The sequence below is a fragment of the Vombatus ursinus genome, unplaced genomic scaffold (assembly GCF_900497805.2).
Source record: "Vombatus ursinus unplaced genomic scaffold, bare-nosed wombat genome assembly UNPS02000582.1, whole genome shotgun sequence".
Classification (NCBI taxonomy): Eukaryota; Metazoa; Chordata; class Mammalia; order Diprotodontia; family Vombatidae; genus Vombatus; species Vombatus ursinus.
In genome coordinates this window covers 5,220,426-5,246,656 of record NW_020940360.1, presented here as the reverse complement: position 1 = coordinate 5,246,656, position 26,231 = coordinate 5,220,426, and the positions used below count along the sequence as shown (strand labels likewise).

Here is a 26,231-nt window from a genome sequence, read left to right as displayed (position 1 = left end):
ATAAAAATGTTAAAAATTGAAAAAATCAGAATCCAACAATATATTGTTTACATGTAACACATTTAAAAATGAGAGATACATATAGAATTAAGAATGACTTTGAGTAAGTTGTTTTGTCTATTATAAATACCAAAATATTTAACTATAAAGGACATATTAAGAAATATACTATCTGTAGCCATATAAAGAACTGATAAATAGAAGTATATATAGAATAATTATATATATATATATACACATAGGTGAATAATGGTAGCTATCTCTAAGAAGCTGGAACGGGGTGGAAAAGGAAAGGGAAGGAAAAAAAAGAAATTTACATGATAATTTTGTTGTATATTTGAAAGAAATAGCAAGTTGTACATAGTAGATTTGCAGTTTCATGTACAATCATCATTTTTATTGTACTATGTTATGGGAATACTTGTTTTATGCCATAAATTAAAACAAAATAAAGAGCAAAAAAACCCTAAGTAATGAGAGAATGAATATTATAATGAGAGGTGGGCTTATTCTAATGAGTGTCTGAGGATGTGACTCTGATCATCAGTCTTGGTTAAAGAGACTTATCTATACTCATCTCACCCCATCTAAGATAATCTAGACAAAAACGGGAATCCACTTCTACCCAGACCTGTCTGAGTCAAACATAATGGGTCAGATTCCATCAATTTACCTAAACTAAAAGTTCTTTACTTTTTGATCAGATCTGAGTTTTCCAGTTGGATCAGTTTTGTCCAAGATTTCATCTCATTATGAGCCCTGCACTTCAAAGATTCCCTTAATAATCTACAGGGGATAATTTCTAAATAAGGAAAGGGAAGGGTAAAAACCTTAGTCCTAATTCAATAATTGTCTATTAATTTAGGAGAGAAATAATCATTTCTCTCAATATTTGAAGGGCTTTCATGTGGAACAGGCATTAGGCTGATTTTGTGTGACTCTAGGGGCCAGAACTAGAATGAATGAGTGGAGGTTACAACAAAGCAGATTTCACTCAGTATCAGGCAGAATATTCTCCCTGTCAGAGCTACTCACAAATGAAACAGGCTGCCTTGTGTAACAGTACCCATCCTGTCCCTGGAAGTGTTAAATTGGAGTCTGTGACCACCTGTCAGGAATGCTACAGAAGTGAGACTCTCATTTGTTGGGAATTGGGCCCTTAGAGGTCATGTTGTTCTGTAAGTAATAAATCCACAAAATTTAGAGGTGAAAAGTGCCTTGGAAATCACAAATTGTTCAAATTCCTTTTATAGATGGGGAAATGAAGGCCTACAGAGGTTGAAGTGATTTGTCCAAGGTCAAGGAATCATGAAATCAGGTTTGTAGGGGTGTTCAGAAGCTACTAGTTCAAATTTATGAAGTCAACATGGCATAGAGAATAGGACATTAGATTCAGAGTCAGGAAGACTTGGGTTCGAATTCTACCTTGAATACTTATTAGCTGTGTGACCTTTGGTAAATCTTTTCATGTCTATGTGCCTTACTTTCCTTGTCTGCAAAATGAGAGTGTTGGACTTGACAACTTCTCAGGTCCCTTCCAGCTCTAAATTCATGATCTTACACTTGGATTATCTAACCTAGCTAGTGAGATACGACTGCTTCCTGAAACAGCGCACTACACTTTTCCACAATTCTGGATCATGAATCAAATGAAGCTAGCTGACTCTCTATTGCTATTCTTTGCTCTCATTATGTGATTGGCTGATCTAAAAAAAAAGTTTTATTTTTGACTAAAATGGCACTGTAGTTGTTTTCCTCAATTATATTATACTTGTATATATTATACGCATACTGTTTTCTTTATATGTGCCCCCTCTCCTCATTTACTCTATGTTTATTTTATCTTTATTTTGTGTGTTCATTTATTCCTATGTTGTCTCTAATAGAATATAAGCTCACTGAAGGCAGGGACTATTTAATTTTTATCTTTGATAGCCTTGACAGCTCTGTTCATCACAGCACTCACCTCCATACCACTGTTATATATGTAAAATAATTTTCAAACTTTAAGGTGATACACCCCCCCCCCCCACACATACACACATATATTTATGTCAGTCATTTTATGTGAAATACACTATGGTATTATGGATAGAGAAGCTGCCTCATGGAAAGAGACCCTGGGTTCATGTCCTGTCTCTGACACAGTACTGGCTTTGTGATTCTGGGCAAATCCTTTACACTTTTGATGCACCGGTTAAATCCCTAAGATTCAAGTAACGGGAAAGGTGCTGACCTGCATTGGTAGGAAGCATTTTCTGCCCTCAGAGCTCTCTAGATCAATCTTTCTTGAGGTATAGTATTTGAGATCCAAGGGTCACCTGCACAACTTGATGAATCACCTGAGGAGGTCTCTGGAGGTTTGTATACTATGTATTTCTAAATGTTGCCCAAAATATCATTAACTTTTATTTGCTGTGTCACACTGCTGATTTATACTGGGCTTGTTGTACACTAAAACCTCCAGATCTTTTTTGCAGGAAACATTATTTAGTAGTGCTAAACAGCATTTATATAGTTTGTTTTCTTATTCCATTATAGGATTTTATATTTCTTCCTATTAAGTTTTAACTTAATAGACTTTTATCCATCTTGACTAGCCTGACAAGACCTTTTTGAATTCTGACTTTGTCATGTAAAGTATTAGTTATTCCTCCAAGTTTCATGTCATATGCAAATTTGAAAAGCATTGTCTTCTGTGACTTTACCTAAATCATTGATAAAAATGGTAATTGGCATGTGGCCAAGAACAGATCCCTGAACCATCCATTATGGGTGACCTCTTTCCAAGTTGACATCAACCTATTAATGACTACTCTTTGGTTCTAGTCATTCCACTAGGTCCTAAGCCTCTTAACAGTACTTCACATGCCTCTATTTTCTCTATAAGGACATGAGAGACTTCAGCAAATACTTTGCTGAAATCTAAGTATTTTATGTCTTCCTCATTCTTTTAATCTACCAGTTTAGTAGCTCCATCAAAAAAGAAAGTGAAGTTAGTCTGGTGTAATGATCTTGACGAAGTCATGCTGGCTTTTAGTGATCATAGTGCTTGACATTCTAAATTCTCATAAAATTTTCCTTTAATCATGTGTTCTAGAATTTTATCAGTAATACAACTTCATTGGTTAATCATTTTCTGCCTCTCCTCCTTTATGGAAATTAGTAGTCCTGTGACGGGACAGCTGTCTTATCTTCCTGAGTTCAAATCTGGTGTCAGACACTTGCTAGCTGTGTGACCCTGGGACAGTCATTTAACTCTATTTGCCTCAGTTTCTTCATCTGTAAAATGAGCTGGAGAAGGAAATGTCAAATCATTCCAGTATCTTTGCCAAAGAAAATCCAAAATGGAGTCATGAAGAGTTGGACACAACTGATACTATTGAACAACAACAGTCCTGTGACATCTCTCTATGCACAATTTCACAAAGATCAATAATAACAGCTCATTAATCATAATCTTCCAGTTCATTCAATATCATAAGATAAAGTTTGTCCAGACTTAGTGACTTGAACTCATTGAGGGCAGGTGGGTGTTCTTTAAACTTTAGGTTTTAATACTATTCCCATTAACCATTTTTGTTCTACATATCCCAGCACAAATATATTTTCGTTGGAAGAAAAAATACAAATGAAATAATAGTGGAGTAGTCAGACCTCACTCTCATCTACTATTATTATTTATTTTGTCCACCCTGAGCAGCAATTCTATCTCTTCTTTGACCTTCTTCTTGCCTATTAACACAATTTAAAAGCCTCTATTTGTTATTCTTAGCATTCTTCACCAGCCTCAGCTTATTCTAGATTTGTAATATTATTTTTACAGGACCATGTCATTATTTTATATTCAGAATTATTTATCTACCTTTGCTTCTAACTTCTATACACATCTTAAAATTATGACTGGGCAGATCAGTTCTTTTTCTAGCCACATTGGTCTTCTCAGGCAGTGCCCTTTTTCTATTAGTAACTTCAAGAAGTCTCAAGAGTTTTCCATTCTTTCTGGACTGACATCCCCTGCAGAAATTTTTAAGTGAATTTCTCTGAATCCTTGAAATTATTCCACTTTTTCAAAATCTAGAGTGCCCATAGAATTATGTATAGTTTTTCTTTTCTTTATAGTGGATTATATGATGGAGTTGGTACTTCCACCAAATTCCCATCATTTTAATTATATCAGCTAGTCTTTTTTGATGGTTAGAATCAGGATCAGAACAACAGCCCCTCTTGTATCTTCTGCCTTTTGAAGGATGAAGTTATTATTAATGCAAAACACAAATTTTGCAAATTTTTTGGGGTGTGTGGAAAGAGAGTAACAGAGAGACAGAGACAGAGAGATGGAAAGAGACAGAATGACAGAGACAGAGATAGTGAGAGTAAGAGAGAGACAGAAGGAGACAGAGAACAAAGAGAAACATAGAGGAGAGGCAGAGAGGATAGTTTAAGTACTCAGTTGTTTTAATATCATCTTGTGCCACAGTTGTTAATGGTTTCCTGAATATCTCATCTAATTCCTTATTCCATCTAACACTATCACTTCTTTTTTTTTCCTTCATTGATCTTAACTAAAAACGGTCTCCATTGAATCCTGATCAGCTTTCTGAATTCCTTGAAATATGTGTATTTCTTAATATACAGTGCTACTCCACCATTGCCTTTATCAATTCTTTTGCTTTTCAATAAGGTTTACCCTTCCAAAGCCATATTCTGGTCATGAGTCTCATCCTACCAAGTCTCAGTGGTAATGATGGTATCTTTGCCTCTTTGTAAATTGATAGTTTACTCTATTTATTACTCATACTTTGTCTATTTGTATGTAGCCATGGGTTTCATCGAGGGTTCTCTCCCTGGCTATCGTCTCCCAGGAATTATTTATTTTCTGTTCTGTTATTCTTCTTCCTGTGTAGTACCTGCTATTGTCAATGCTATCTGACTTGGAAAATCTATATGAACAGTTTTCTACCTCCTACTCTTTAGTTTAAAGTTATCTTGATCAGATGCATAGACTCTAGGTAAATATATTTTCACTGGTTCTTGTTATCTATGATATATTCCTGGCTAAATGTTCATAATTCTTTTATGGTTTAAGCCATCATCCAGAAATACAAATCCCATTCTCAGACATCATCTTAGCCAACCGTTAATTTCTAAGTCCTCTTTTCTTCTCTCAATGTTCTACCCTCAATGTACAACTATCGTGAACTGTATTGACTGTTCCATAAGTCTTTGGCTTTCTTGTCCAGAACTTTATACAGTAATCATTAGCAATATTTTCCAGTTTTTTGTTTGTTTGCTATAGCATCATTTACCCCTCCCTCCATCACCAGGAGTGAGAAGAGGTCACCTTAGTTTGACATTCATTGGGAAGCTCTTCATTATGTCTTGTATACATATCCTAGTAAGGATAGCACCTTTCTCTATTGTTTATGGCAGTCTGATATATGGCTGCCTCAGTACCTCTCAGCAGAGAGTCACCAATCTCCACTACTCATTTTGTCACCCTCTGACCATTACTTAGTGACACCTTTATAGAAACCATTACTTTGTGGTACATAAGCTGTAGCTTCTTTCCCCTGAATAATCTCTCATTCCTCTCCAGTAAGTGGAGAGGACTTATACGTACATACATACACACACACACACACACACACACACACACACACACACTCATACATAATAGGAGATTACCTATAATTTAGTTCCAAATATTTTGTGGTCTTTCTTACCTTTTTTCCTGTCACATTTTTAAACCTTTTAGTATTGAGATACAGGTTAGAATTCCCCTGTTCTTCTTCATATCACTTTCTTTCTTTTATTTCCCACTCCTTAAAATTCTTTCTTCATTCATTTGAGGAATTTTCCATTTTTCTTTATAACCTACAAAGTAGAGATATGTTCTTCTAATCTTTTCAACTTCCTTAAGACTGATACCAACTTGTACTTTGTATTATTTGGTATTGACAGCAACACAACCAGAGTAAACTCTCTACTGGTACTGAAATTTTTTCTGTAGCACATAAGCTTCAGACTTACTCTTCCAATCCCAATTAGCAGGTTGAGTCCCCAGAGGGCTACTATTAATCCCCTTTTTAGGACTCTATGAGACCTTAGGGCCTATGAGTTGTCTATCTAATACTGTGACTCTCAAACCTCCACCCAGCATATCCCCCTCCTCCCATCCTCTATCAATCAATTATTATGTATTTCCCCAACATCAACCAACCAGTGATTACTAACTCATATACCATGTAACCAACTGACCAGTTGATTTACCTTCAATATCAACTGGCTAATTAACTTCAAAGAGCTTTTGTAAAAGAATATTTGCAGGAAAAATAAAGCAAGAAGTGAAGTACAATTGGTCCCTTCCCCAAACCTATAAGCCTGTTCTCCTTCATCATCTAATTTCCTTAGGACATGCCTGGCACTTATAAACACTTAATGAATGTTTGTTGACTCTGTTCCTATTGATAGATGAGGAAACTGAGGTTCAGTCGGATTCAGAGACTTGCTGACATTCACTGAGTTAGTGTCAAAGTTAGGATTCAAACCCAGGTTTTTCTTGACATCGTTTATGTGTTTTTGTTTTTGTTTTTGCTCTATTTCACATAGTTTTGAAAAACAAAAAAAACAACCCTTCTCACTTTATAACCTAATGAAACGGGAGACTAAGACATTTAGTATTACATTTGTCTTATTCTGTTCTCTAAACATCTTGTACCTGGCATTTGCCCTTCTTTCCACTCCACTAACTTACCAGAAATGGAAAGGACTTACCCTGTTTAACTAGGGAACATAAGATACTGTATAGCAGAAATTGAGCTGTCTGTTGCTTTGTTAAACTCAAGGGTAGCAAAAGGGCAGGTATTCTAGCCCTACATTACATTTTTTGCTATTATTAAATGTTTTGTTTCACATGTGATTGGCCCTCTACACCACCATATCTCTCTATGGAGTAGGGACAGGATTAATTTTCCCAGGAAGTCTAAAAATTGCTACAAAAGAAAGATGCCATTTAGCACCAACATTTTCACAAGTCAACATTTGTTTGCCTAGAGGATGGAGGATAAAAATTGTCTCAGTGGCATTTTGTCTTGCCCTCCAGCTAGCTAAAGCATGCTTGCATCCCTAAAGGTCCCTTACAGCAATGAATCCTGTGATCTTATGATGAATTCTATTTGCATGTTATTCTCTTAATTATATACCCCATAAAATTAAGATACTGTGTGTTTTTTCTTGTGCATCATATAGCCTACGATGAAAAAGAAGTAGTTTCAAGGATGTTTGGTTCCTGAAATATGACTAAAAATCATTCAATTTCCCTGTTTGGCTCCGTGATCAATCCTGAAGTCTGAAGTCTATTTGGATTTTTATGGGGAATGTTGAACACTCCCTACCACCTACATCTATCTAATCCTGAGAGGTCAGCCTCTCAACCAGGTGATAGCGGGAGAGCAAGCGAAAAGGATGTACTGTCACTTTTAGTCTCAAATCCCCAAGGCTTTAAAAACTCTTCTTTTGGGTATTAAGCTCAGATTTATATGCTCACTAAATCACCACAGCTTCTCAAGGTGTCAAGGTGGCTTTAATATCCCTAACTAAAGGAAAAATAAAAAATGAAACTTTAAAAATGAAGGTCAGAGCAAAAATCAGAGAAGGAGAGTGGGGGACAATTCGGCTTTCTAGCATCTGTTTCCCAGCCACTAAGGCCAGTTATTAAAAGCAGATGTTGGCATTGCTCCCAGAGGTTTAGAATTCTTTTCTAGCACCCATTTCCTAGCTCTTCGAGCTTCTCTCTTAAGCTATGCTGTCCTCCAGACTACTTTGATAATAGATTATTCTGCATCACAAGAGTCAGCATCCAGAAACCACAAAATAAGAAGAGGAACTCTTCAAGAGAATGTTACTCCCAGGAAGCCCAATAAAGTTTGCTACATCCTTAGGCCAGCATATTCTGACTATTATTGACTTGACAGAACAAACAGCTAGATGTTTCCTTTCATACTCCTTTATGCTTGGAGTCTAAAGCATTCCGTCACAAAATCAAAACTATCTACTCCTGTTGTTTTATGATGAATAATTTCAACATTCCTGGAATGCCTTTATAAAGACCTCCATTAAAAAATTGAAATTATTTGTAAGGAAATTTACCACATGTATGTCTTTCTAGTTGCTATTATCTCCCCTCGCCATATTCCCTTGCCCCACCTAATAAAATGATCTATATTTTATATATGTTTTGTATATACATACATATGTGTATGGTGTCTTCCATATTTGAATATAAGCTCCTCAAGGGCAGGAGCTGTTTTGCTTTTGTCTTTGTTTTTCCAGACCCTACCAAACACAGTTCTTGGCATAGAGTACATGTTTAATGGTGCAGTGAATAGAGTACAGTGTCTGGAGTTAAGAAGACTCATCTTCTTGATGGCCTCAGAAACTTACTAACTGTGTGACCCTGGGCAAGTTACTTAACACTGTTTGCTTGGGTTTCCTCATCTGTAAAATGAGATGGATAAGGAAATGGCAAACCACTCCAGTATCTTTGCCAAGAAAACCCCAAATGGGATCACGGAGAGTCAGACATGACTGAAAGATGACTGAACAACAACAACAAAAGATGTTTAATAAATTCTAATTGATCACTAATCTTTCAAGATTCTTTGCTAAAAGAAACCGGGCAAGTTTCACTTATCTTCTAGTTTCCAAGCTTAGAACTACCTTGTGCTTTGTTGGTTTGCGCAAAAATGTAAGGAGTATGGAGTTTTCATTAGTCAGTCAGTCAATAAGCATTTATTAAGTACCTACTATATGCCAGGTGCTGGGCTAAGCTACTTTCATATGGCAGCAGCAGTACTATAAAGGAGAAGCTACTGAAAACAGCCAGACAGAATGGACTTAGAGAGAATAATGGGGAGGCTATATGGGGCAAGTACTAAAGGAAGGAACCTGATATGGAAGGTAATGAAATACAGAATGCTGTTAGGGAAAGGGAGTCAGAGTGGGGAACACTGTCAACCAGGGAAAGTGAATTGGAAGACAGTTTGTAAAGTCTTGTCACTTGAAGGCATGAAAGAATTTAAACACAGTTGATCACTTTATTGTTCTTTAATTCTGAGTACTCTTAAAGAAAATTATGAAATAGGTGAGATATTTCATTAGTGCTCCCAGCCTCCTCTTTCTTCTTCCTTTTATTTCATAATTAACACCTCTTACATCTAATATCTGATATCTTGGTCTCTCTGCTTTTCCCTATCCTCAAAGGATCTGATATCAGTCACTGATACCCTAGTATGAATGGGTTTGTAAATGTGTCACATTTTCTAGAGTTATTTGCTTTTTGAGGGTAGATAGTATGACCAAAAAGAGTCTGGTCTGGATTGACAGGGTTGACAGACAAAGATTTTTATTGAAGATATCTCACTTCCTCCTTAGGGTATGAGTATCCTAACTGAAACCATATTTGAGACTTTTAAGACTTCTTTTTGAAGGAGTATGAAAAAATGCCCTTGCCCTAGGTACCATTGGCCCAATTAATTACCTTTAATACAGTGTCTGTAGGTCAATGGTTACACAGGATAAAAGTATTTGCTCACACTCTATCAAGGAGACACTATTAAAGTCCCCAAAATGGTATCCATGAAGATGTTCATAACCTGTATAGGGAGACACCTTCAACAGCATCCTTCATCCTTATTAACCCAGACCATAGAGGGTATGTGCTAAAGACAATTATTTGAGAGATTTTCCCCAAGATTGAACCTAGTCAGTATAAGCCCAGAGCTGGGATTGTATTTGCTTTCTCTGAGATTATAGTAATACAAGATTACTTGTTAAATGAATTTTGCATATTGGAAAGGTTTTTTTGGGGGGAGAGGGCTATATAAGGGATGAAGGTAATTTCTGCCTCAGAATATCAGAGACTTAGAAGGAACTTTAGAGATACCCAAGGTTCTACTCAATTAAGAAATCCACTCCTTGTGTAAGGCTGGCTCTGTTCCCCTCCATATATTTTAATTTTGCTTCCCTAACTAGACCATAAGGTCCCTGAGGGCAAGGACTATGTTAAACAATTCTCAGTCCCCCACAGGATTCAGCATGGCACTGGAAATATGGTGGGCACATGATAAATACTTATTGATATATTGAAAAGAATAATCTCCTGACAATTCAGTAGAAAAAGCTAATTTTATAAATTAAAGTGTGGTTTCAAAGTGTTCCTTTTCATCCCCTCTCTGCAGTTAATGTCATTGTGTGAGGCCAAGCAGGTACTGAACTTCTGTGGTTGCCATGTAGCCTGAGTATATTAAAATATTATACATACAAAATTAATGAGTTCTCAATAAGCTGACCCAAGATAAATTCCAAAATAAGAAAGATAATCTCAAAAAAATTGGGGGGGGGGAGAGAATTTTGCCAATTCAGTAAGAATGCAGAGACTATAAAGGTAAAAGTCAGGTAAAAGGTAAAAAAAGATAAAAAGGTGGCACAAAGCTTTGTGAGGCTTATTGCTGGCCACATGTACATATATAATAGGGCTTTACTTTGCACATGCCCAGATCACCCAACATGGAGGCATCCATGTGGGAGAGATCAGCTTCTGGGAGAAGATAGTCTTCATTTGCCTACCATGTGGATGGGAAAATACTCTCTTGATTATCAGAAAAGTCTGTGTCTTTAAAAGATGATCAGATTAGGATACCCTTGCTCTCTTTCTAGCTGATTTTAGAAAGGGTGAAGGTCCTGGCAAAATGAACTAAGGTGGGTGCAAGGTTGGACTTACCTTTCCCTCCCTGCTCTTAGGTCCTGTGGCCCCAGGAAATGAGCTTGATGTTTTGTTCCAATCTGTTTTGTTTGACCTTTTCAGTCCTAGGTACGGATGGTAGAATCATCAGACTTGGAAATAAGACGTGGTGACTTTGGAGGCAGGAGTCTATGACCAATATTGCCGTTACCCCGGAAAGGAAGCCCTGAGGAGTCAGGGTATCTGGGACTTGACACTCATCCCCAAAGTGGCTTTGGGCTTGGAACTTGGAGGGACTGTGTTATATAGGAGCTGAGCTAATCTGCGAATCTACTCTTTTTCCCCTTCCCAGAGACTAAGGTTGTACAAGGTGAGTGTGCCTCACAAATGTTGGGGCAGAAGATGTTTGTATATTTGTTCTTGCTATATCTTTGAAGCAATCATTCCTTCGTAAAATTGTATCTGACTGTTAAATGGTTAAATAGAACTGAAGAGCAAGGGACCCCCTGCAGCTGAGGAAACACCATCGATGGGGGCTGGGGCAAGAGCAACTAGACCAGGCACCCCCAAATGCGCTTTGTTTGGATCCTGGAACGCCCAAGGGGAGTGATGAAGTGTAACACGCTTCAGGTAGTGGGGTCTCCAGCAGGCTCCCAGATACAGATCTATGTATCTATACATATACAAACACACATAATTTTGTGTATTATAATATGTAATTATAGTTTTAGATATAACATTTTATGTTTATATAAAATGTTATATCTAAAACTATTTTGCCAGTTCATTGGCATTGACTTAACAGTCAGTTAAAATTTTACAGATTGGCAAGGAAGGAATAGAAATGGGCCAGGAGAGAGACAATGGCCTTTCTTCCTTTTTTTTTTCATTCTATTATTTTAATGCTGTGATTTTTTTATTTATAGTTCATATAAAATAAACTGGAGAAATAAATGGCAAGTCACTCTAGTATCTTTACCAGTAAAACCCCCAAAAAGGGGTCATGAAGAATCAGACACGACTGAAACAACAACAACAGCCTTTTTGGATCACCTCAGTATATGATGAAAGAAAGACCCTGACATTATTTGAGGGAGATACAGGTGGGCAATCAGGAACTTAAAAGAATTAAGGGGAACTATCTAACTCTGAGTTAGCAAGACGCTTGGGACAGAGATGCTGATACTGCTAGGAGAAGAGAGACTTCAAGAACTAATTTTATTTTTATTTATTTATTTTTGGTATGGCAATTGGGGTTAAGTGACTTGCCCAGAGTCACACAGCTAGTATGTGTTATGTGTCTGATGCCAGATTTGAACTCAGATTCTCCTGAATCCAGGGTCGGTGCTCTGTCTTCTGCACCATCTGGCTGCCCGAAGAACTAATTTTAAAAAAAGCCATTAGGCCCTACTTAGTCAGCTGGCTATTGTTTGTTCCAAAAGAAAGTTGGCCCCTAGAATCAAAGACTCTTTCTCACTGTTATTTTCTTTCATAATCTGGTGACAATGTATGAGAGCCCAGCCCTTTTGAAAGGACTGAAGCTGAGGTAGCAGGGTAAAGCTAAAAGAAAGATGTAAGAGCTCATTGCTCCTTTTCAGGGGAAGAGCAGCTTTTCTGACATCTGGAGCCCAGGAAAGAGAGGAGGGAAATATCAATGTTGCAATATCCAACAAGGAACATGATATGATATGATATGATATGATATGATATGATATATGATAGAATGACCAGTTACAGGCCCAACAGAGAGCAAGTCAGAGAATGAAAAAACATTTACTACATGTTGTTGGGTAATTCTTCAAACCAAAGGCCCCCAAATTCCTCCTATCAAATAATTTGCTCCATCTTGGTCCATTTGACTGGAGGTCAATATATCAAGAGGAGAGGCTAGAAGATACAAGTTTAATCAGCAATAGCTGATAAGCAGCTGCCAGGCCCCAAACAAAGGGATATAAAGGGTATACAGTATACAGCTGTTGTTTTTTTTTGGTGAGGCAATCAGGGTTAAGTGACTTGCCCAGTGTCACACAGCTAGTAAGTATCTAGTGTCTGAGGCTGGATTTGATCTCAGGCCCTCCTGACTCCAAGGCTGGAGCTTTATCCATTGCACCATCTAGCTGCCACCTAGCTACCCCCTAGTATATGGGGTTTTACACAGCCATAGGGTGACATTGTGTGGCAAATTGAAGTTTCAATTAGCTTACCAAGTAAGGCATTTGGAAAGTTGGGTAATCAGGGCAGGATGCCAGGCAATTTGGGGGAGAATGTATTAACCTTGGGGTCTCAGCAAATTGCCAAAGATGGGTTTGTTTCAGTGGGATGTTTACCCTGTAGTTAATCTTATCAGAATATCCTGAAGGGGCAGAAAATCTCTAAGATAGTGAAGGTCTCCTTTAAGATAGAATCTGGCAGGTTCATTCTATGATTGAATAAAATACAACCTGAGGGCCTTTATATAACCCAGTAACTCTGTTTTCTAGACCTCTAAGCTTTCTTTTTCTGGGGAGATGTTTTCTCCCCAGACTCACAACTCTCAGTTTACTTCTACCACAATGTTTACTATGTTCCTAGCACTGGGGGGTGGAGATGGGGAGATACAAAGCCAAAAGCAAATTCGGTCCTTGCATTTAAGGGAGGTTATATTCTAATAAAGGGAGAGAGCATGCACTGAGGAGACGTGACTGGGAAGTAGTATTTTGGTTGGAAAGCTAAGGAGTGGAGCCATATTTGGGGTAGACAGACATACCCTATCCAGGAACAATTGATTTGATTATGGTCAGTCAGTCAATAATCTTTTATTAAGTGCCCATTAGAAGTCAGACACTATGCTAAACCCTGAGGATACAAAGAAAAGCAAAAGAAAGTTCCTGCATTTATGGAGCTCACAGAATAATGGAGGAAGACAGTACATAAAAGGAAATTGAAAAGTAGATGCGTGTGAGTTGGGGAGGGTACTTGGCCAGGGCATGATTAGTGCAGCCATGTAAGAAATGCTGAGATGGCTTCCCTGGGTGCCCTCCTTAAATGGAGGATCTGGGAGGAGTTCTCCACTGTTCATCTTCCACCTTCTTCAGTACTTTGGCCTGGCTTTGTTTTATTATTATTATTATTATTATTTTTTCAGGGCCAAGAACTTCAGTTAACTGTATAGCATTTCTTCAGAGTAGATATCATTCTACCTCTAACTACTATGGCTCATGACATAAACAGACAACTTCATTAGTTTAAAAGCCATGGTGGGAAATATTTAAGAGAGTTGGATTTAGAATTCAGTGGTTTAAGTTTGAATCCCGGTTCTGGCTCTATTTCTAGTTGTGTGACTTGGGAAAAGTCACTCCAACTCTCTAAGCTTCAGTTTTCTCATCTACAGAATAAAAGAATCTGACACAATGACCTCTAAGGTCTCTTCCAGCTGTAAATCTTATGTTGTTAAGGTATTGTGATTTAATTAATAACTCATATTTATGAATCAGTTTATAGCTACAAAGAGTATTCCTCACTATAACCCTATGAGGTAGATAGGAGTGAGTATTTTTATCTCCATTTTGCAGATAGGGAAATTGAGGCACAGAGAGATTCAATAGCTTGCCTGTGGCTACACAAGTTGTGAGTGACAGAGCTAGAACTCAAAAAGAGAGGTCTTCTGACTCTTAAGTCTGGTGCTTTATTCCCGGTCTTCACAGCATCTCAGAGTTGCATGGGATCTGGAAGTTGCTCTTGAGGTAGAAGGAAAGAAAACAAATGAAGCTCACCTCAGATGGATTTGATTTCATAAAGGTAAGAGGCAAAATAAACTTTAACTTAATGAGTTAAAATAAAGGTGTTATTCCATATGAATGTCTGTGTGTATATACAATGCATTTATATATACATTACAAATGCATGTGTATATATGTATGTGCATAATATGTAGATATACCATATGCATATATGCATGCACACACACATACATACATATATGCATGCATCATACACATACATCCTATTTTTTCCTTTTTTCAGTTTGTAACTTAAATTTTATCAGTGTGAGGAGCTCCTTGTATAGATTTGCATCTCTTCTGTAATTCCCTTATTAGAATGTAGGTTCCTTCAAGGCAGAGATTTTCTCTGTATCTGTATCCTCTATTCCTGGCGCAGTGCTTAGTACATAATATATACTTAATAAATACTCATTTATTTATAGTTACATGGGGCCCTGAAAGCTTAAGTGACTTACCCATGATTGCACAACTCATTTGTGTTAGATTGTATTGCTGTTCAGTCATGTCTGAGTCTTAGTGACCCCATTTGGGGTTTTCTTGTTAGAGATACTGGAGTGGTTTGCCATTTCCTTCACCAGCTCATTTTATGGATGAGGAAACTGAGGCAAACAGGGTTAAGAGACTTGCCCAGGATCACACAGCTAGCAAGTGTCTGAGGCCAGATTTCAGTTCATGAAGATGAGTATTCCTGATTCTAAATCCAGTGCTCTCTTCATTGCACCTCTCAGCTGCCCCTTCGGTGTCAGAGGCAGGACTTAAATCCAGGTCTTCTTTACTTCAAGGCCATCTCTCTATCCACCAGTCAGTCGGTCAATAAGCATTATTAAGTACTTATTTTGTATTAGGCGTTGTGGTAACCACTGGGGATATAGAGAGAGGCAAAAGATAGTCACTTTTATTTAAGGAGCTACAGTCTAATGGAGGAGACAACAGCCAGATATGTACCAAGAAGATAAATTGGAAATAATTAACAAAGAGATGACCTTAGAATTAAGGGGGAGTGGGAAAGGCTTTCTGTAGAAGGTGGAATTTTAACCTGGACTTGGAGTAAGCCAGGGGAACCCGGAGGCAGAGATGAGGAAGCGTCTTACAAACACATACGTATAACAATGTTTGTGTCTGTATACATATATATATATATATATATATATATACACACACACACACACACACACACACACACATATATACATACATACACCCCCACACACATACATACATATATATACACACATATATACATGTAGATTTTGCTTTGACCACATTTAATAACTTGGCACTTTGGAAGTGTTGTTTTTTAAGTTTTCTATATTCTTTTTTTAGCTTAAAAATATTGATCATTTTGAGTTCTAGTTCTTAAATATTTAAAATATAATCTTTCTCTGACTTTCAAATAGCATAATTTCTTTAAATTTTTTTTGTTAAAGCAGGTACAGCATAGTGTCGACTTGGCTTTCAAAAAGGATGGTGATGTAGCATGTTTTGCTAAGAGAGCTGTGAACACTTCAAACACTCCTGCCAAATTAATTTTAGAACGGAAATAATCCACTAGAAGAACTCAAACATTCTCTTAAAGTCTGCAAGAATCTGGCATAACTGCTAAGGCCAAAATAGTAGAGGAATGTGAAGTCTTCACTGTAGATCTTCTTCAACTTGAGAATTCTTATAATAACAAAAAGAAATAACATCTAATGAGCATTACTTATAAGATGTAAGAAAAGATCTGGATCTGGTCCCTGACTGAAGAGCTTACAAAATCAACGTCAGGCAAAGTAATTAAGCATAAGAATACTAATTGAGAAAATAAATCTTGGACTCAGTAATTGGCATTTGACTTGATTTTGAGATTATTCTCCCCTAAGGTCCTTCTGCAATACCTCTTATTGGTGAGAAGATGATGTTGGGTTCTTTGAGGCTTTGCTAGAGAGCTCTAAAGGGCCTACCAGGTTGGAAAAGTTTCAGGTATGGACCTGGTGATGGACTGTATGTGTGTTGTCTAAAACCAAGCCTAGCTAAATTCAGAGGCTTATTGCTACATTGACAGCAAGGACTAAATCTTTTTTTTGGGGGTCAAAAGCAGCTCTCCAGGCTATCCACAAAATTATCAGGTGAGTGTGGTGAGGGGAGTCTCAACTAACTTTAGTCAAAAGAGTACTCCTACTGATAACAGAACATCACAGATTGTTGTAGTATTGCAGCTGAGAAATTAATTTTCTTCTACTCAAGAAACTTTTAGCACATGCTTACTACATCTAAGCTTCTATTCTGTACAAGGCATAGTATGATGGGTTGTAGGAGGCAGCTTTGGGGTATAGTAGATAGAGAACTGAGTCTGGAGTTGGGAAGACCTTAGTTTAAATCTGGCTTTAAATACTTACTAGCTCTGGGACCCTGGGAAAGTCATTTAACCACTGCCTGACTCAATTTCCTCATCTGTAAAATGGAAATTATAATATTATCTATCTCCTGGGGTTGTTGTGGGGATCAAATATGACATTTGTAAAAACCTTAAGGCACCATATGAATACTACCTATTATTATTATAAAAAGATGTGTAAAAAAGTATAGTTGGTACTCTCAAAGAGATAGGACAGGGGAATAAGACAAATGCATATGAGTCTATCATTCAATCTAAGATGTGCACTGTCAATGTGTTTTAGTTTTTGTGATATAATAGAGCAAGCAACATGTCAGACTTCAGAGGCAGGAAAGGTGCTCAGTGGCTGCTTCGTCCCCTCAGAGGAACTTTTGTGAGTAGAATTTCAGCCATTGTTGCATACTCAGGATCAAAATGGCAGAAGTTAAACTAACTGTAGAGAGTTCCAAGTTTGCATCTAGTTTCTCAGTGATTTCTGAAATTCCAGAAGTAGAAGTCTTTTTTTTTTCCTACCAAAGGGCCTTCTAGAAATCTCCTACAACTTATCTTCTCTCACCACAACTTTTGAAAGATCATGGCTCCAGAAGAGCAAAATAGTGTTTATTCAAGTAAGAAAAAATGACTAACTGTGAGAAAGTAGAAATTGTACTAAGGAAAACAGATGAAGAGAAGCTAGATTAGACCAATTACATCCAGAAGAGTCCATGTTGGTGGCAACAAAATTTTGAGGGCATAAAGGGATCAGTTCCCAAGATGTGTGAAAGATGATGAGACATTGAACACTTAGAAAAAGATAACCTTTAATTATTGCTCAGAAAAGGTGACTGAGAAAACATCACTAATTATGAATCCACATACTTAATTTTCTATCTTTCTTGAGTCTTTTTGAGATAAATTTATACATGCATCTTGGGCTTTCTTAAAGATGAACTGAGAAGAGCCTGGGCAATTTTCACAAATGATACTCTGCAAAAAGCCAGATTTTTATCATCACACAATTGTCTGAAAGGTACAGACTAGGGGTCAGCAAACTATGGCCCAGGGACCAAATCCAGACTACTGCTTGTTTTTATATGATCTATTAGATGAGATTTGTTTTCATCTGTTTTTGTACAGGCCAGCTTCAGTTCATGGGCTATACAAAAACAAACAGCAGGACAGATTTGGCCCACAGGCTCTAGTTTGCCAATGGCTGATTAAGATCACAGAAGATCCCACTATGCATATGTCAACTATAAAAGATTCTTTGAAAATGGTACAACAAGGGTAATTTTTTCTTTTGATGATTGATTTCAAGCAAGGCATTAAACAGGGAGACATATGCTTGACAAAGTGTTTACCACAGTCATGAAGAATGTCCAGTGTGTAGTCTAAATGATAGAATGATTCCTGGTAGATGGTGAAGTCCTCCAGATGTTCTTGTTGGTGGATAACATTGTGTTGACTACGTAAGCCCCAGAATATAGAAGAAAAAAATCAAGAGTATAAAAAATGCTTGTCATCCAGACTAATTCACATAGTTGGATGGACAAATCACAGAACTGGTCTAATGGTTTATATATCTTGGAGAGAGATTGTAGAGATAATGACCTGGGCCCAGAGTAGAACAGGAGGAGAACACTTTGGCTTGCCTTTGGGAATTTCATGATACTTTTAATGACCTCCCAAGTTTTCCCCTGAAACAACAGTCCACTTTTTAAACATCAATATTCTGGTGATGCTGTGAGTCAGGAATTTAAGTTGTGGTTCACCCAAAGGACAAGGGAGAAGTGATTAGGCCACAGAGTATTAGTAAAAAGAATTGTATAATGTAAGTAGGGTAAAGGATATATATCATCAGAGAGAAGTGTGATTGGAAAAGGAGGTGAACCAGCTATCTAGTGAGAATGAGGTATGATTAGTGACCTCTGTGCTTGCTCCACTGGTATTGATGTGATATAGGGAGATTAAAAATTCCCTGAGAGCTGGAACTAATGGAAACCTCCGTTCAAATCCTGCTTTACCCATTTATTTGCTATGGCTTGTGCAGATCTTAGCCTTAGTTTCTTCATCTGCAAAATGGGGGTAATAAGAGCACCTACCTCACAAGGATGTTGTGTGAATCAAATAAGACAGGTATAGTGCTTTCCAAACCTCACTGTTATATAAATGCTAGCTATTATTAGTATTAACATAACCTTTTCAAACTGATTAAGGACTTAGAAGTACCTAGTTTTAATCTATTTCAATTATTCACAATCATTCAATATTAATTAATCAATTTTAATTGATTCAATTGAAGCATCTAGGTCTTTTGTGATTATATTAATTATGAGTGGGGACGTGATCACATCATAATAGTAGTAAGATTAGTTGGTTGGCTGTTGTGCTTCATTCTCAAAGAGGACCAAAATCACACCACTATATTAGAGTCAAGATATAATGCGTCCGACGGTGGCTGATCAGACCAATACGAGTTCAGTCTGCTCTACCACAGGTTGGACACAAATAGTCCATGTGAACATTTGGGATGGATTCTCTAAATTTGCACATCTCGAGTTTCTTTTGAGCTACTTCAATTTTGGTAGGTGAGAAGCAGGAAATGGGGAGAAACAGGTATGAGAAGTAGAGGTGAATTAAAATTGCCTAACAGTTGCACTTATTTTATTTTTCCTAGTTTTCTTTAGTTTGAGAAATAGGCTATTACCATCAATTAAATTTGCACAGTGTTTGGCACATAGAAGGTACTTAATACATGTTTATTGACTTGACGTGAAAAAATTGAAAGTTACTGTTTTGTGTGTATGCATATTTATCTTCGTATTCTTAATAATTAGCACAATGCCTTATGCCCACGGATGGGGAGTCTTCGGACTTGAAGCATGTGGCCCTCCAGGTCTTCAAGTGTAGCCCTTTGACTCAATCCAAACTTCACAGAACAAATCCCCTTAATAAAAGGATTTGTTCTGTAAAACTGAGATTTGGTCAAAAGGCTGCACCCAAGGACCTAGAAGGCCACATGTGGTCTTGAGGTTGCAGGTTCCCCAACCCTGCTAGACATTGTAGGCTCTTAATAGATGTTTCTTAAATTGAACATTACCTCGTACATAGAGAAAGAAATTGGCTTCTCTTCTTTTCTTTCTCCCTCCTCAAACAACAGGGATGCTATATACATGAATGACCTTACAATCCCTCCTGACTTCAAGAAGAGTACGCTTTTAACGGCTCTACAAAAAGAATATACTTTGCCAAACCATATGTGGCAATTTTTGATTCAGAAAATATTGTGATGGTATCTGCATATAGCCCTCAGCAAAGGATTTGGTAAATGTGGAACTTGCCAAAGACTATGGCCGCTTGCGCTGGATATTACTGGCTCAAGCTATGACTAGAAGATGAAGGAAAACAGTTCTGTCATCAAAGGTCAGGATCAGCTACCCAGCCGCATTTCTACTTGGAAGTGAAGCTCCCAACAGGGGAAGGAAGGGCAAAGTAAAACTGAAGAGTACATCCCTGGAGCTGGGAAGAGGTGACTCTTTCCCTCTGTCTCTACAAATGTGTGGAAGCTGCTTCTGCCCTTCCCAACTCCATCCAACATACGTTTGTGAAGTACCTACTTGGACCAGTTACCTCACTTCTCTGGGCCTCAGTTTCCTTGTCTGTAAAATTAGGGGGTTGAATTAGATAGACTGTAAGACTCCTTCCAGCTCTAAATTTCTCATCCTAGTCTTCTAGTGACATGGTGGTGGTGTTGTGTTGTTTTGCTGGTGAACAGGACTGTCTTACTTGTGCCCATTCTTGTGCAGTCCTGGTTCCTTCTCTTCTTGGGCATGGTTTCCCACTCCCAGCAGCTCCCTTAGCCTTTTCTTCTTTGGAGGAGAGGCTTTCTTTTCAAACCAGGTAGATGGAAACAATGGAAAGGAAAACTGCAAAGGCCCTGCCTCAATACTAGCTCATTTACTTAGGCCATTTCAACCATTGCTTCTCACTCACTGCCTAGAGCAGGGGTTCTTTTTTAAATTTATTTTATTTATTTATTTTTTAGGCAATTGGGGTTAAGTGACTTACCCAGGGTCACACAGCTAGTAAGTGTCAAGTATTTGGTCTGAGGCCGGATTTGAACTCAGGAGCTCCTGACTTCAGGGCTGGTGCTCTATCCACTGTGCCACCTAGCTGCCCTCAGGGGTTCTTTTTTTAATGTATTTTTATTTATTTCATTGAATATTTCTCAACTATATATAAAAAATTTCAACATTCATTTAAAAAAAACTTTGCGTTCCAAATTCTCTCCTTCCCACATCTCTCTTACCCCTTGAGAAAGCAAGCAATATTGATGGAATCCTAATAAAGCTGATCCCAGCCCCAATATTCTAACTTCCTTGTGGGCCCCACTGATTTAACCACACTATCTGACTTTAACCACACCACAGGTATGTCCTGATTTAACCACACTATCTGACTTTAACCACACCACAGGCCCCCAGACTCAATACAGCCACTGCCCCTAATTAGCCACTGCCTTCAGATCCAATTCACATATTTAAACAGGTGTGTTCTTGTACTCAGCCACAATTACACCACCCATTTAGCCCAAGGCAGGACCACAATACTTAACTATCCATCTTGACCAGGCAGTACCACAATATCTAGCCAATCAGAAAGCAGCACGACCATGATGTTTGACCGCTGAACCATAGAAGGGACCCCTCTCCTATTACCTAATCCCTTGACACACCCCTCCTGCCTTTTTAATATCCATAATTTCTATTACATAATCAGCATCAATACACTATAAATTTGCCTGTGTTGTCTTACTAAGTTGTTGGTTCCTCTTGAAACCCAGCCCACTTCTGAGGGGCATCAATCCTCAATAAATGCCTGTACTTGGATTAGAGGTAGTCTGATTGAATTCTCTGAGACTGCCGTCACAATACACCCCATGAAGCCACAACAGTTTTTGGTGTTGCTGAGTGGCAACATCCCATGGGATTAAACTGCACACACCATGAAATGGCAACAATATGATATGGATTATACATGTGAAGTCATGCAAAACATATTTCCATATTAGCCATGTTGCAAAAGAAAACACATACACACAGAAACAAGAAAAAAAGTTTAAAAATTGTGCTTCAATCTGTATTCAGCATTCATCAGTTCTCTTTCTGGAGATGGATGGCATTTTTCCTCATGAGTCCTTTGGAATTGTCTTGGATCATTGTCTTGATCAGAATAGTTCATTCTTTCACAATTGATCATTGTTGCGATATTGCTTTTATTATATACAATGTTCTCCTCTTTTACTTACTTCACTTTGCATCAGTTCATATGTCTTCCTAGGTTTTTCCAAAATCATCAGAAAATCATTGAGCAGAGGTTCATAACAGTCTATGAACTTGTTTTTAAAAATATTTTGATAACTATATTTTAATATAATTGGTTTTCTTTGTCATCCCATGTATTTTATTTTCTAAATTTAATAACGTGATTCTTAGGAAAGACCCATAGGCTTCACCAGATTGTCAAAGGGCTCCATGACACACACAAAAAAGGAAAGAACTCTTGGCCTATAGGGGTCATAGTGTAGTAATCTCTTTGCCCTGAGAAGTTGTAAAAATGCATCAGTAGCATTCTGCTACATCTCAGCCATAGATAGCATTCTGGGAAACCTATCTTTCTACCTTTCTCAACACAATTGCCCCTACCCACTGTATTTGACCAATGCCACACACAGATTATGGTTAACACTATTAATCATAATTACCTACTCAAGTGATAAAGTAAAAAGAAAGATAAACAATTTTTTAAGAAACTGAGATAAGTCTCACCAGGAAATATTAGGCATACACTTCTCAAAAGAGAGAGAGGGAAGGAAAAAAGGTAAACAGAAAATTTCCACCTTGGTTCTAACACTGCAAAGCAGGATAGACCCAGGCATGCTTCATATTTCGAGTTCTGTACTAATAATTTCTCCTGCTGCCATGGAAACTATTCTCCATGGCTTCTTTGCTCTTGACTTAACATTTCTTCTCCTTTCTCTGCCCTCTTGGCTTCCAAATGCTGTTTCTCTTGCTCTTGTGCATCCTAACCTCTCTCATCTTGGCTTCTCATTCTTCCACTTCCCAATATTTTAGGATGAGAGGGAACAGCTTATTAGTCAAAGTCAGATTCCACCAGTCCTATAGGCAGGGTGGACGAGGGGAAAGCTGTGGAATTTCTGTCTGAGGCCCTTGGACATCCATATCTAGCATCCTATCTGTTTAGCAATACCAAGTCAGTGCTACATAATGATCTTTTGCAGGACAATTCGGTAGGCATGGGGGTATAAAGACAATAATGGGATGTTTCTCAAAGGTAGACATGAACACCATCATTTATTTATTTTTTTCAGTTAGATATGACTTTATTATTTTAGTACATAAACCAACATTTATGCAACCAGAGCAGAGCCGTGGATGAGTCATATTTCCAGTTGGGTGGGAGCACTCTTTGGTCTTGTACTGAGCCAGCCTGTGAATTCGGCTCTCGTTCAGAATCAGAAGGAATTTAGAATCCTTATCCTTTCTGTTTCTCTCAAGATGCTTTCAAATAGCAACAGCTTTCTTGATCAAGTGATAAACATTTTCTGGAAGATCAGGGGCAAGTCCCTTGGACTTGTGCCATGCCATGAGAATCCCTCAGAATCATACCAATCTGGGAGGACATCAGGTCCTTGGCCAGCTTGTAGATCTGCTCCTTCACACCATCCGAGGTAAGCTTCAGCCACGTGGGCATGTTGCGGTGGTATTGCAGAGCCGACTGGGACAGGCTTTTCTTGGGAGTGTGCATTATGATGATCAGGAAACAAAAGAGAAAATACCACCATTTATATAGTAAAGAGCCTTACTTCACACCTCACTCTTCTCTTCTCCCCAAATTTGCTATGCAGCTTCCTTTCCTTCCAGACTGAAGAAGAATCTGAAGTTTCCTGGAATATCCACAATGACCATGGGTTTGTTGGGCAAGAACCTGAAGCACTTTTGGGGGCCGAGGAAATGCAGGTGGTCTTGACTATCACTATCAAATTAACTTAGTTATCTTATATATGTGGGAAGGCAGGTATGCAGCATTACTACTTGAAGAAAATTCATTGCTTTTGCCCAACTGTCAACTTTGATAACCTGAGAACATTGGTCAATGAGCAGAAAAGGGCTAACACTGTCAGAAAAAAAAAGACAGCCACTGCCTTCATCACTGATGTTATGAGCTTGGGTTACTATAAAGTGCTGGGTAAATGGAAGCTCACCAAGTAGCCAGTCATCTTCTAGTCACTGTGAAGGTAAAGTTGTTCAGCAGGATAGCAGAGGAAAAGATCAAGGGTATCGTTGGAAACCTGTGTCCAAGTGGTATAGAATCCAATGTTATTAAATAAAATAAATGTATTTAAAAAGCAAAGCAACAGAAAAATTCTACTGAAACTCTCAACAACTTGAGGTTCCATTTTGGGGGTTCAAATTAAAGAAGAATTTTGACTTTCAGTATTTAGTGAGCACTGCAAGCAAATGACCTTCAAGCAAAAGCTATTTCATTGATCTGAGCTACACATATTATACTAAGCATTAAAAATAAAATAAAAAGTATATCCTGAATATTTGAAATAGCAATGGAGGCATAATGTATAAGGATAGAATGACTTTCATTTTTGGGTATTTTTTGCACGTAAAACCATCTTTTTAAAAAAATTATCCCAATTCATAAAACTCAAGGAATGAGACAAATTATCTTCTTTGATCACCTGAGGAGTTATAAATCACTGGATAAATATTTTGAGATCCTTTTTGTTATTTACAGGAGACCAATAACTTTTAATTTGCATAATACCTCACAATAATCCATTAAAAACTATAAACAATTCAGCAAGCAATACATCATTTAAATTACTTACTAGGAAAAACCATTCATCCCTTGGAGCCTTATGCTAAAGGAAATGTGATTGTAAAATGGCCTGTCTTTGGGTTTGTTGGAGTTTCTTCCACTTTTTTTCCTCCTCCCAACCTCCCAAGGAGGGGCAGCAAATAATACATTTCCAACTCCTCCCTCCTTTAGTAACCTGGCTCTCGATTATATAATCTGTCATAATTTATTCAGTGCATACTTAACTGGAGTAGCCAGCCCATCGATTTCCTGAACATTTGTTAACTTCCCTCTGAAAGCAGCTGGATTCTTGTTTTGATAAGATAAATTTATATGATAACGCAGTTACTCAGGCAGAACTACTCCTAGCACCTCCTTTAACAACAACTTTGGAGATAAATCTGCCTTTTAAAAAAACAACCAAGTTACACTGAGTACAGATGGATGAAGAAGATATTGTAACATTTTTAAGGATGGATGACTCAAGCAGGACATCAGCTCAGGTCTAAGCTTGGATGGAGGAGGGGAATCTCAGCCCAGAGTCTTATATGGTCAAAGAGAAGAGACAGTAAGACCAAATCCCAAAAAGCTGTGACTGGGTGAGGGATTGTCCTGAAACAGGTAGAATGCTCTCCCTGCTTCTCTTCCACAGCTTTGAGAGAACATTAGAGGGGCAAAGACCATTTCAGCTGGAGGAAAGAAAGTAAGGAAATGCCTTGCTACATGAATGGTGGATGAGTGTCTGGAGTGCTAGATATGGAGTTGGAGGGCAGACATTTGGTCAGATTTTCCCACTGGCACTTAGTAGATATGTGTCCATGGACCAATTATCCAACTTCTCTGAGGCTTTGTTTGTTTTCTCTTTTGCAAATGGGAGATGATAGAATTTGTAGTGAGTTCAAATCTGGCCTCAGACACTTTGCCATGTGACCTTGGGTAAGTCACTTCCCCTCTGCTTGCCTCAGTTTCCTCATCTGTAAAATAGGGATAATAATAACACCTATCTCCAAGAGTTGTTGTGAGGTTCAAATGAGATAATATCTCTAAAGTGCTTAGCACAATGCCTGGGACATAGTGAGTACTATATAAATGTTAATAATTACAATTATTATGCCTGACTCACAGGATTGTTGAGGCTCAAATGAGACGTATGTAGAGCAATTTGCAAACTTTAACATGCTATATAAAAGTCAGTTAATATTATTCTGGTAATATCACTATACTTTCTATATGATTTCTACAACTAATAAAGAAGAAGATGTGTCTAAAAAATAAGGAACATAATTCTCTTTCTCATTAAATTATTTTATGGACCAGCAGGAAAGGTAAATATGCCAGAATACTTCTGTCAAAATACTGATGGAGGAGCAGAGACTCAATTTGTGATTTCATTGGTTTGGAAACCCCTACGAACACAAATCAGAATCCACTCTGTAAATTATCATCTTAGAGAGTTTCCTGGGGCCATTGAGAGATT

General features: G+C 37.8%; 1 pseudogene; it reads right to left on the bottom strand.

Annotated features, from left to right (window-relative positions):
* Positions 1-26,231, bottom strand: part of LOC114037344 — a 37,314-nt pseudogene that overhangs the window by 7,450 nt on the left and 3,633 nt on the right.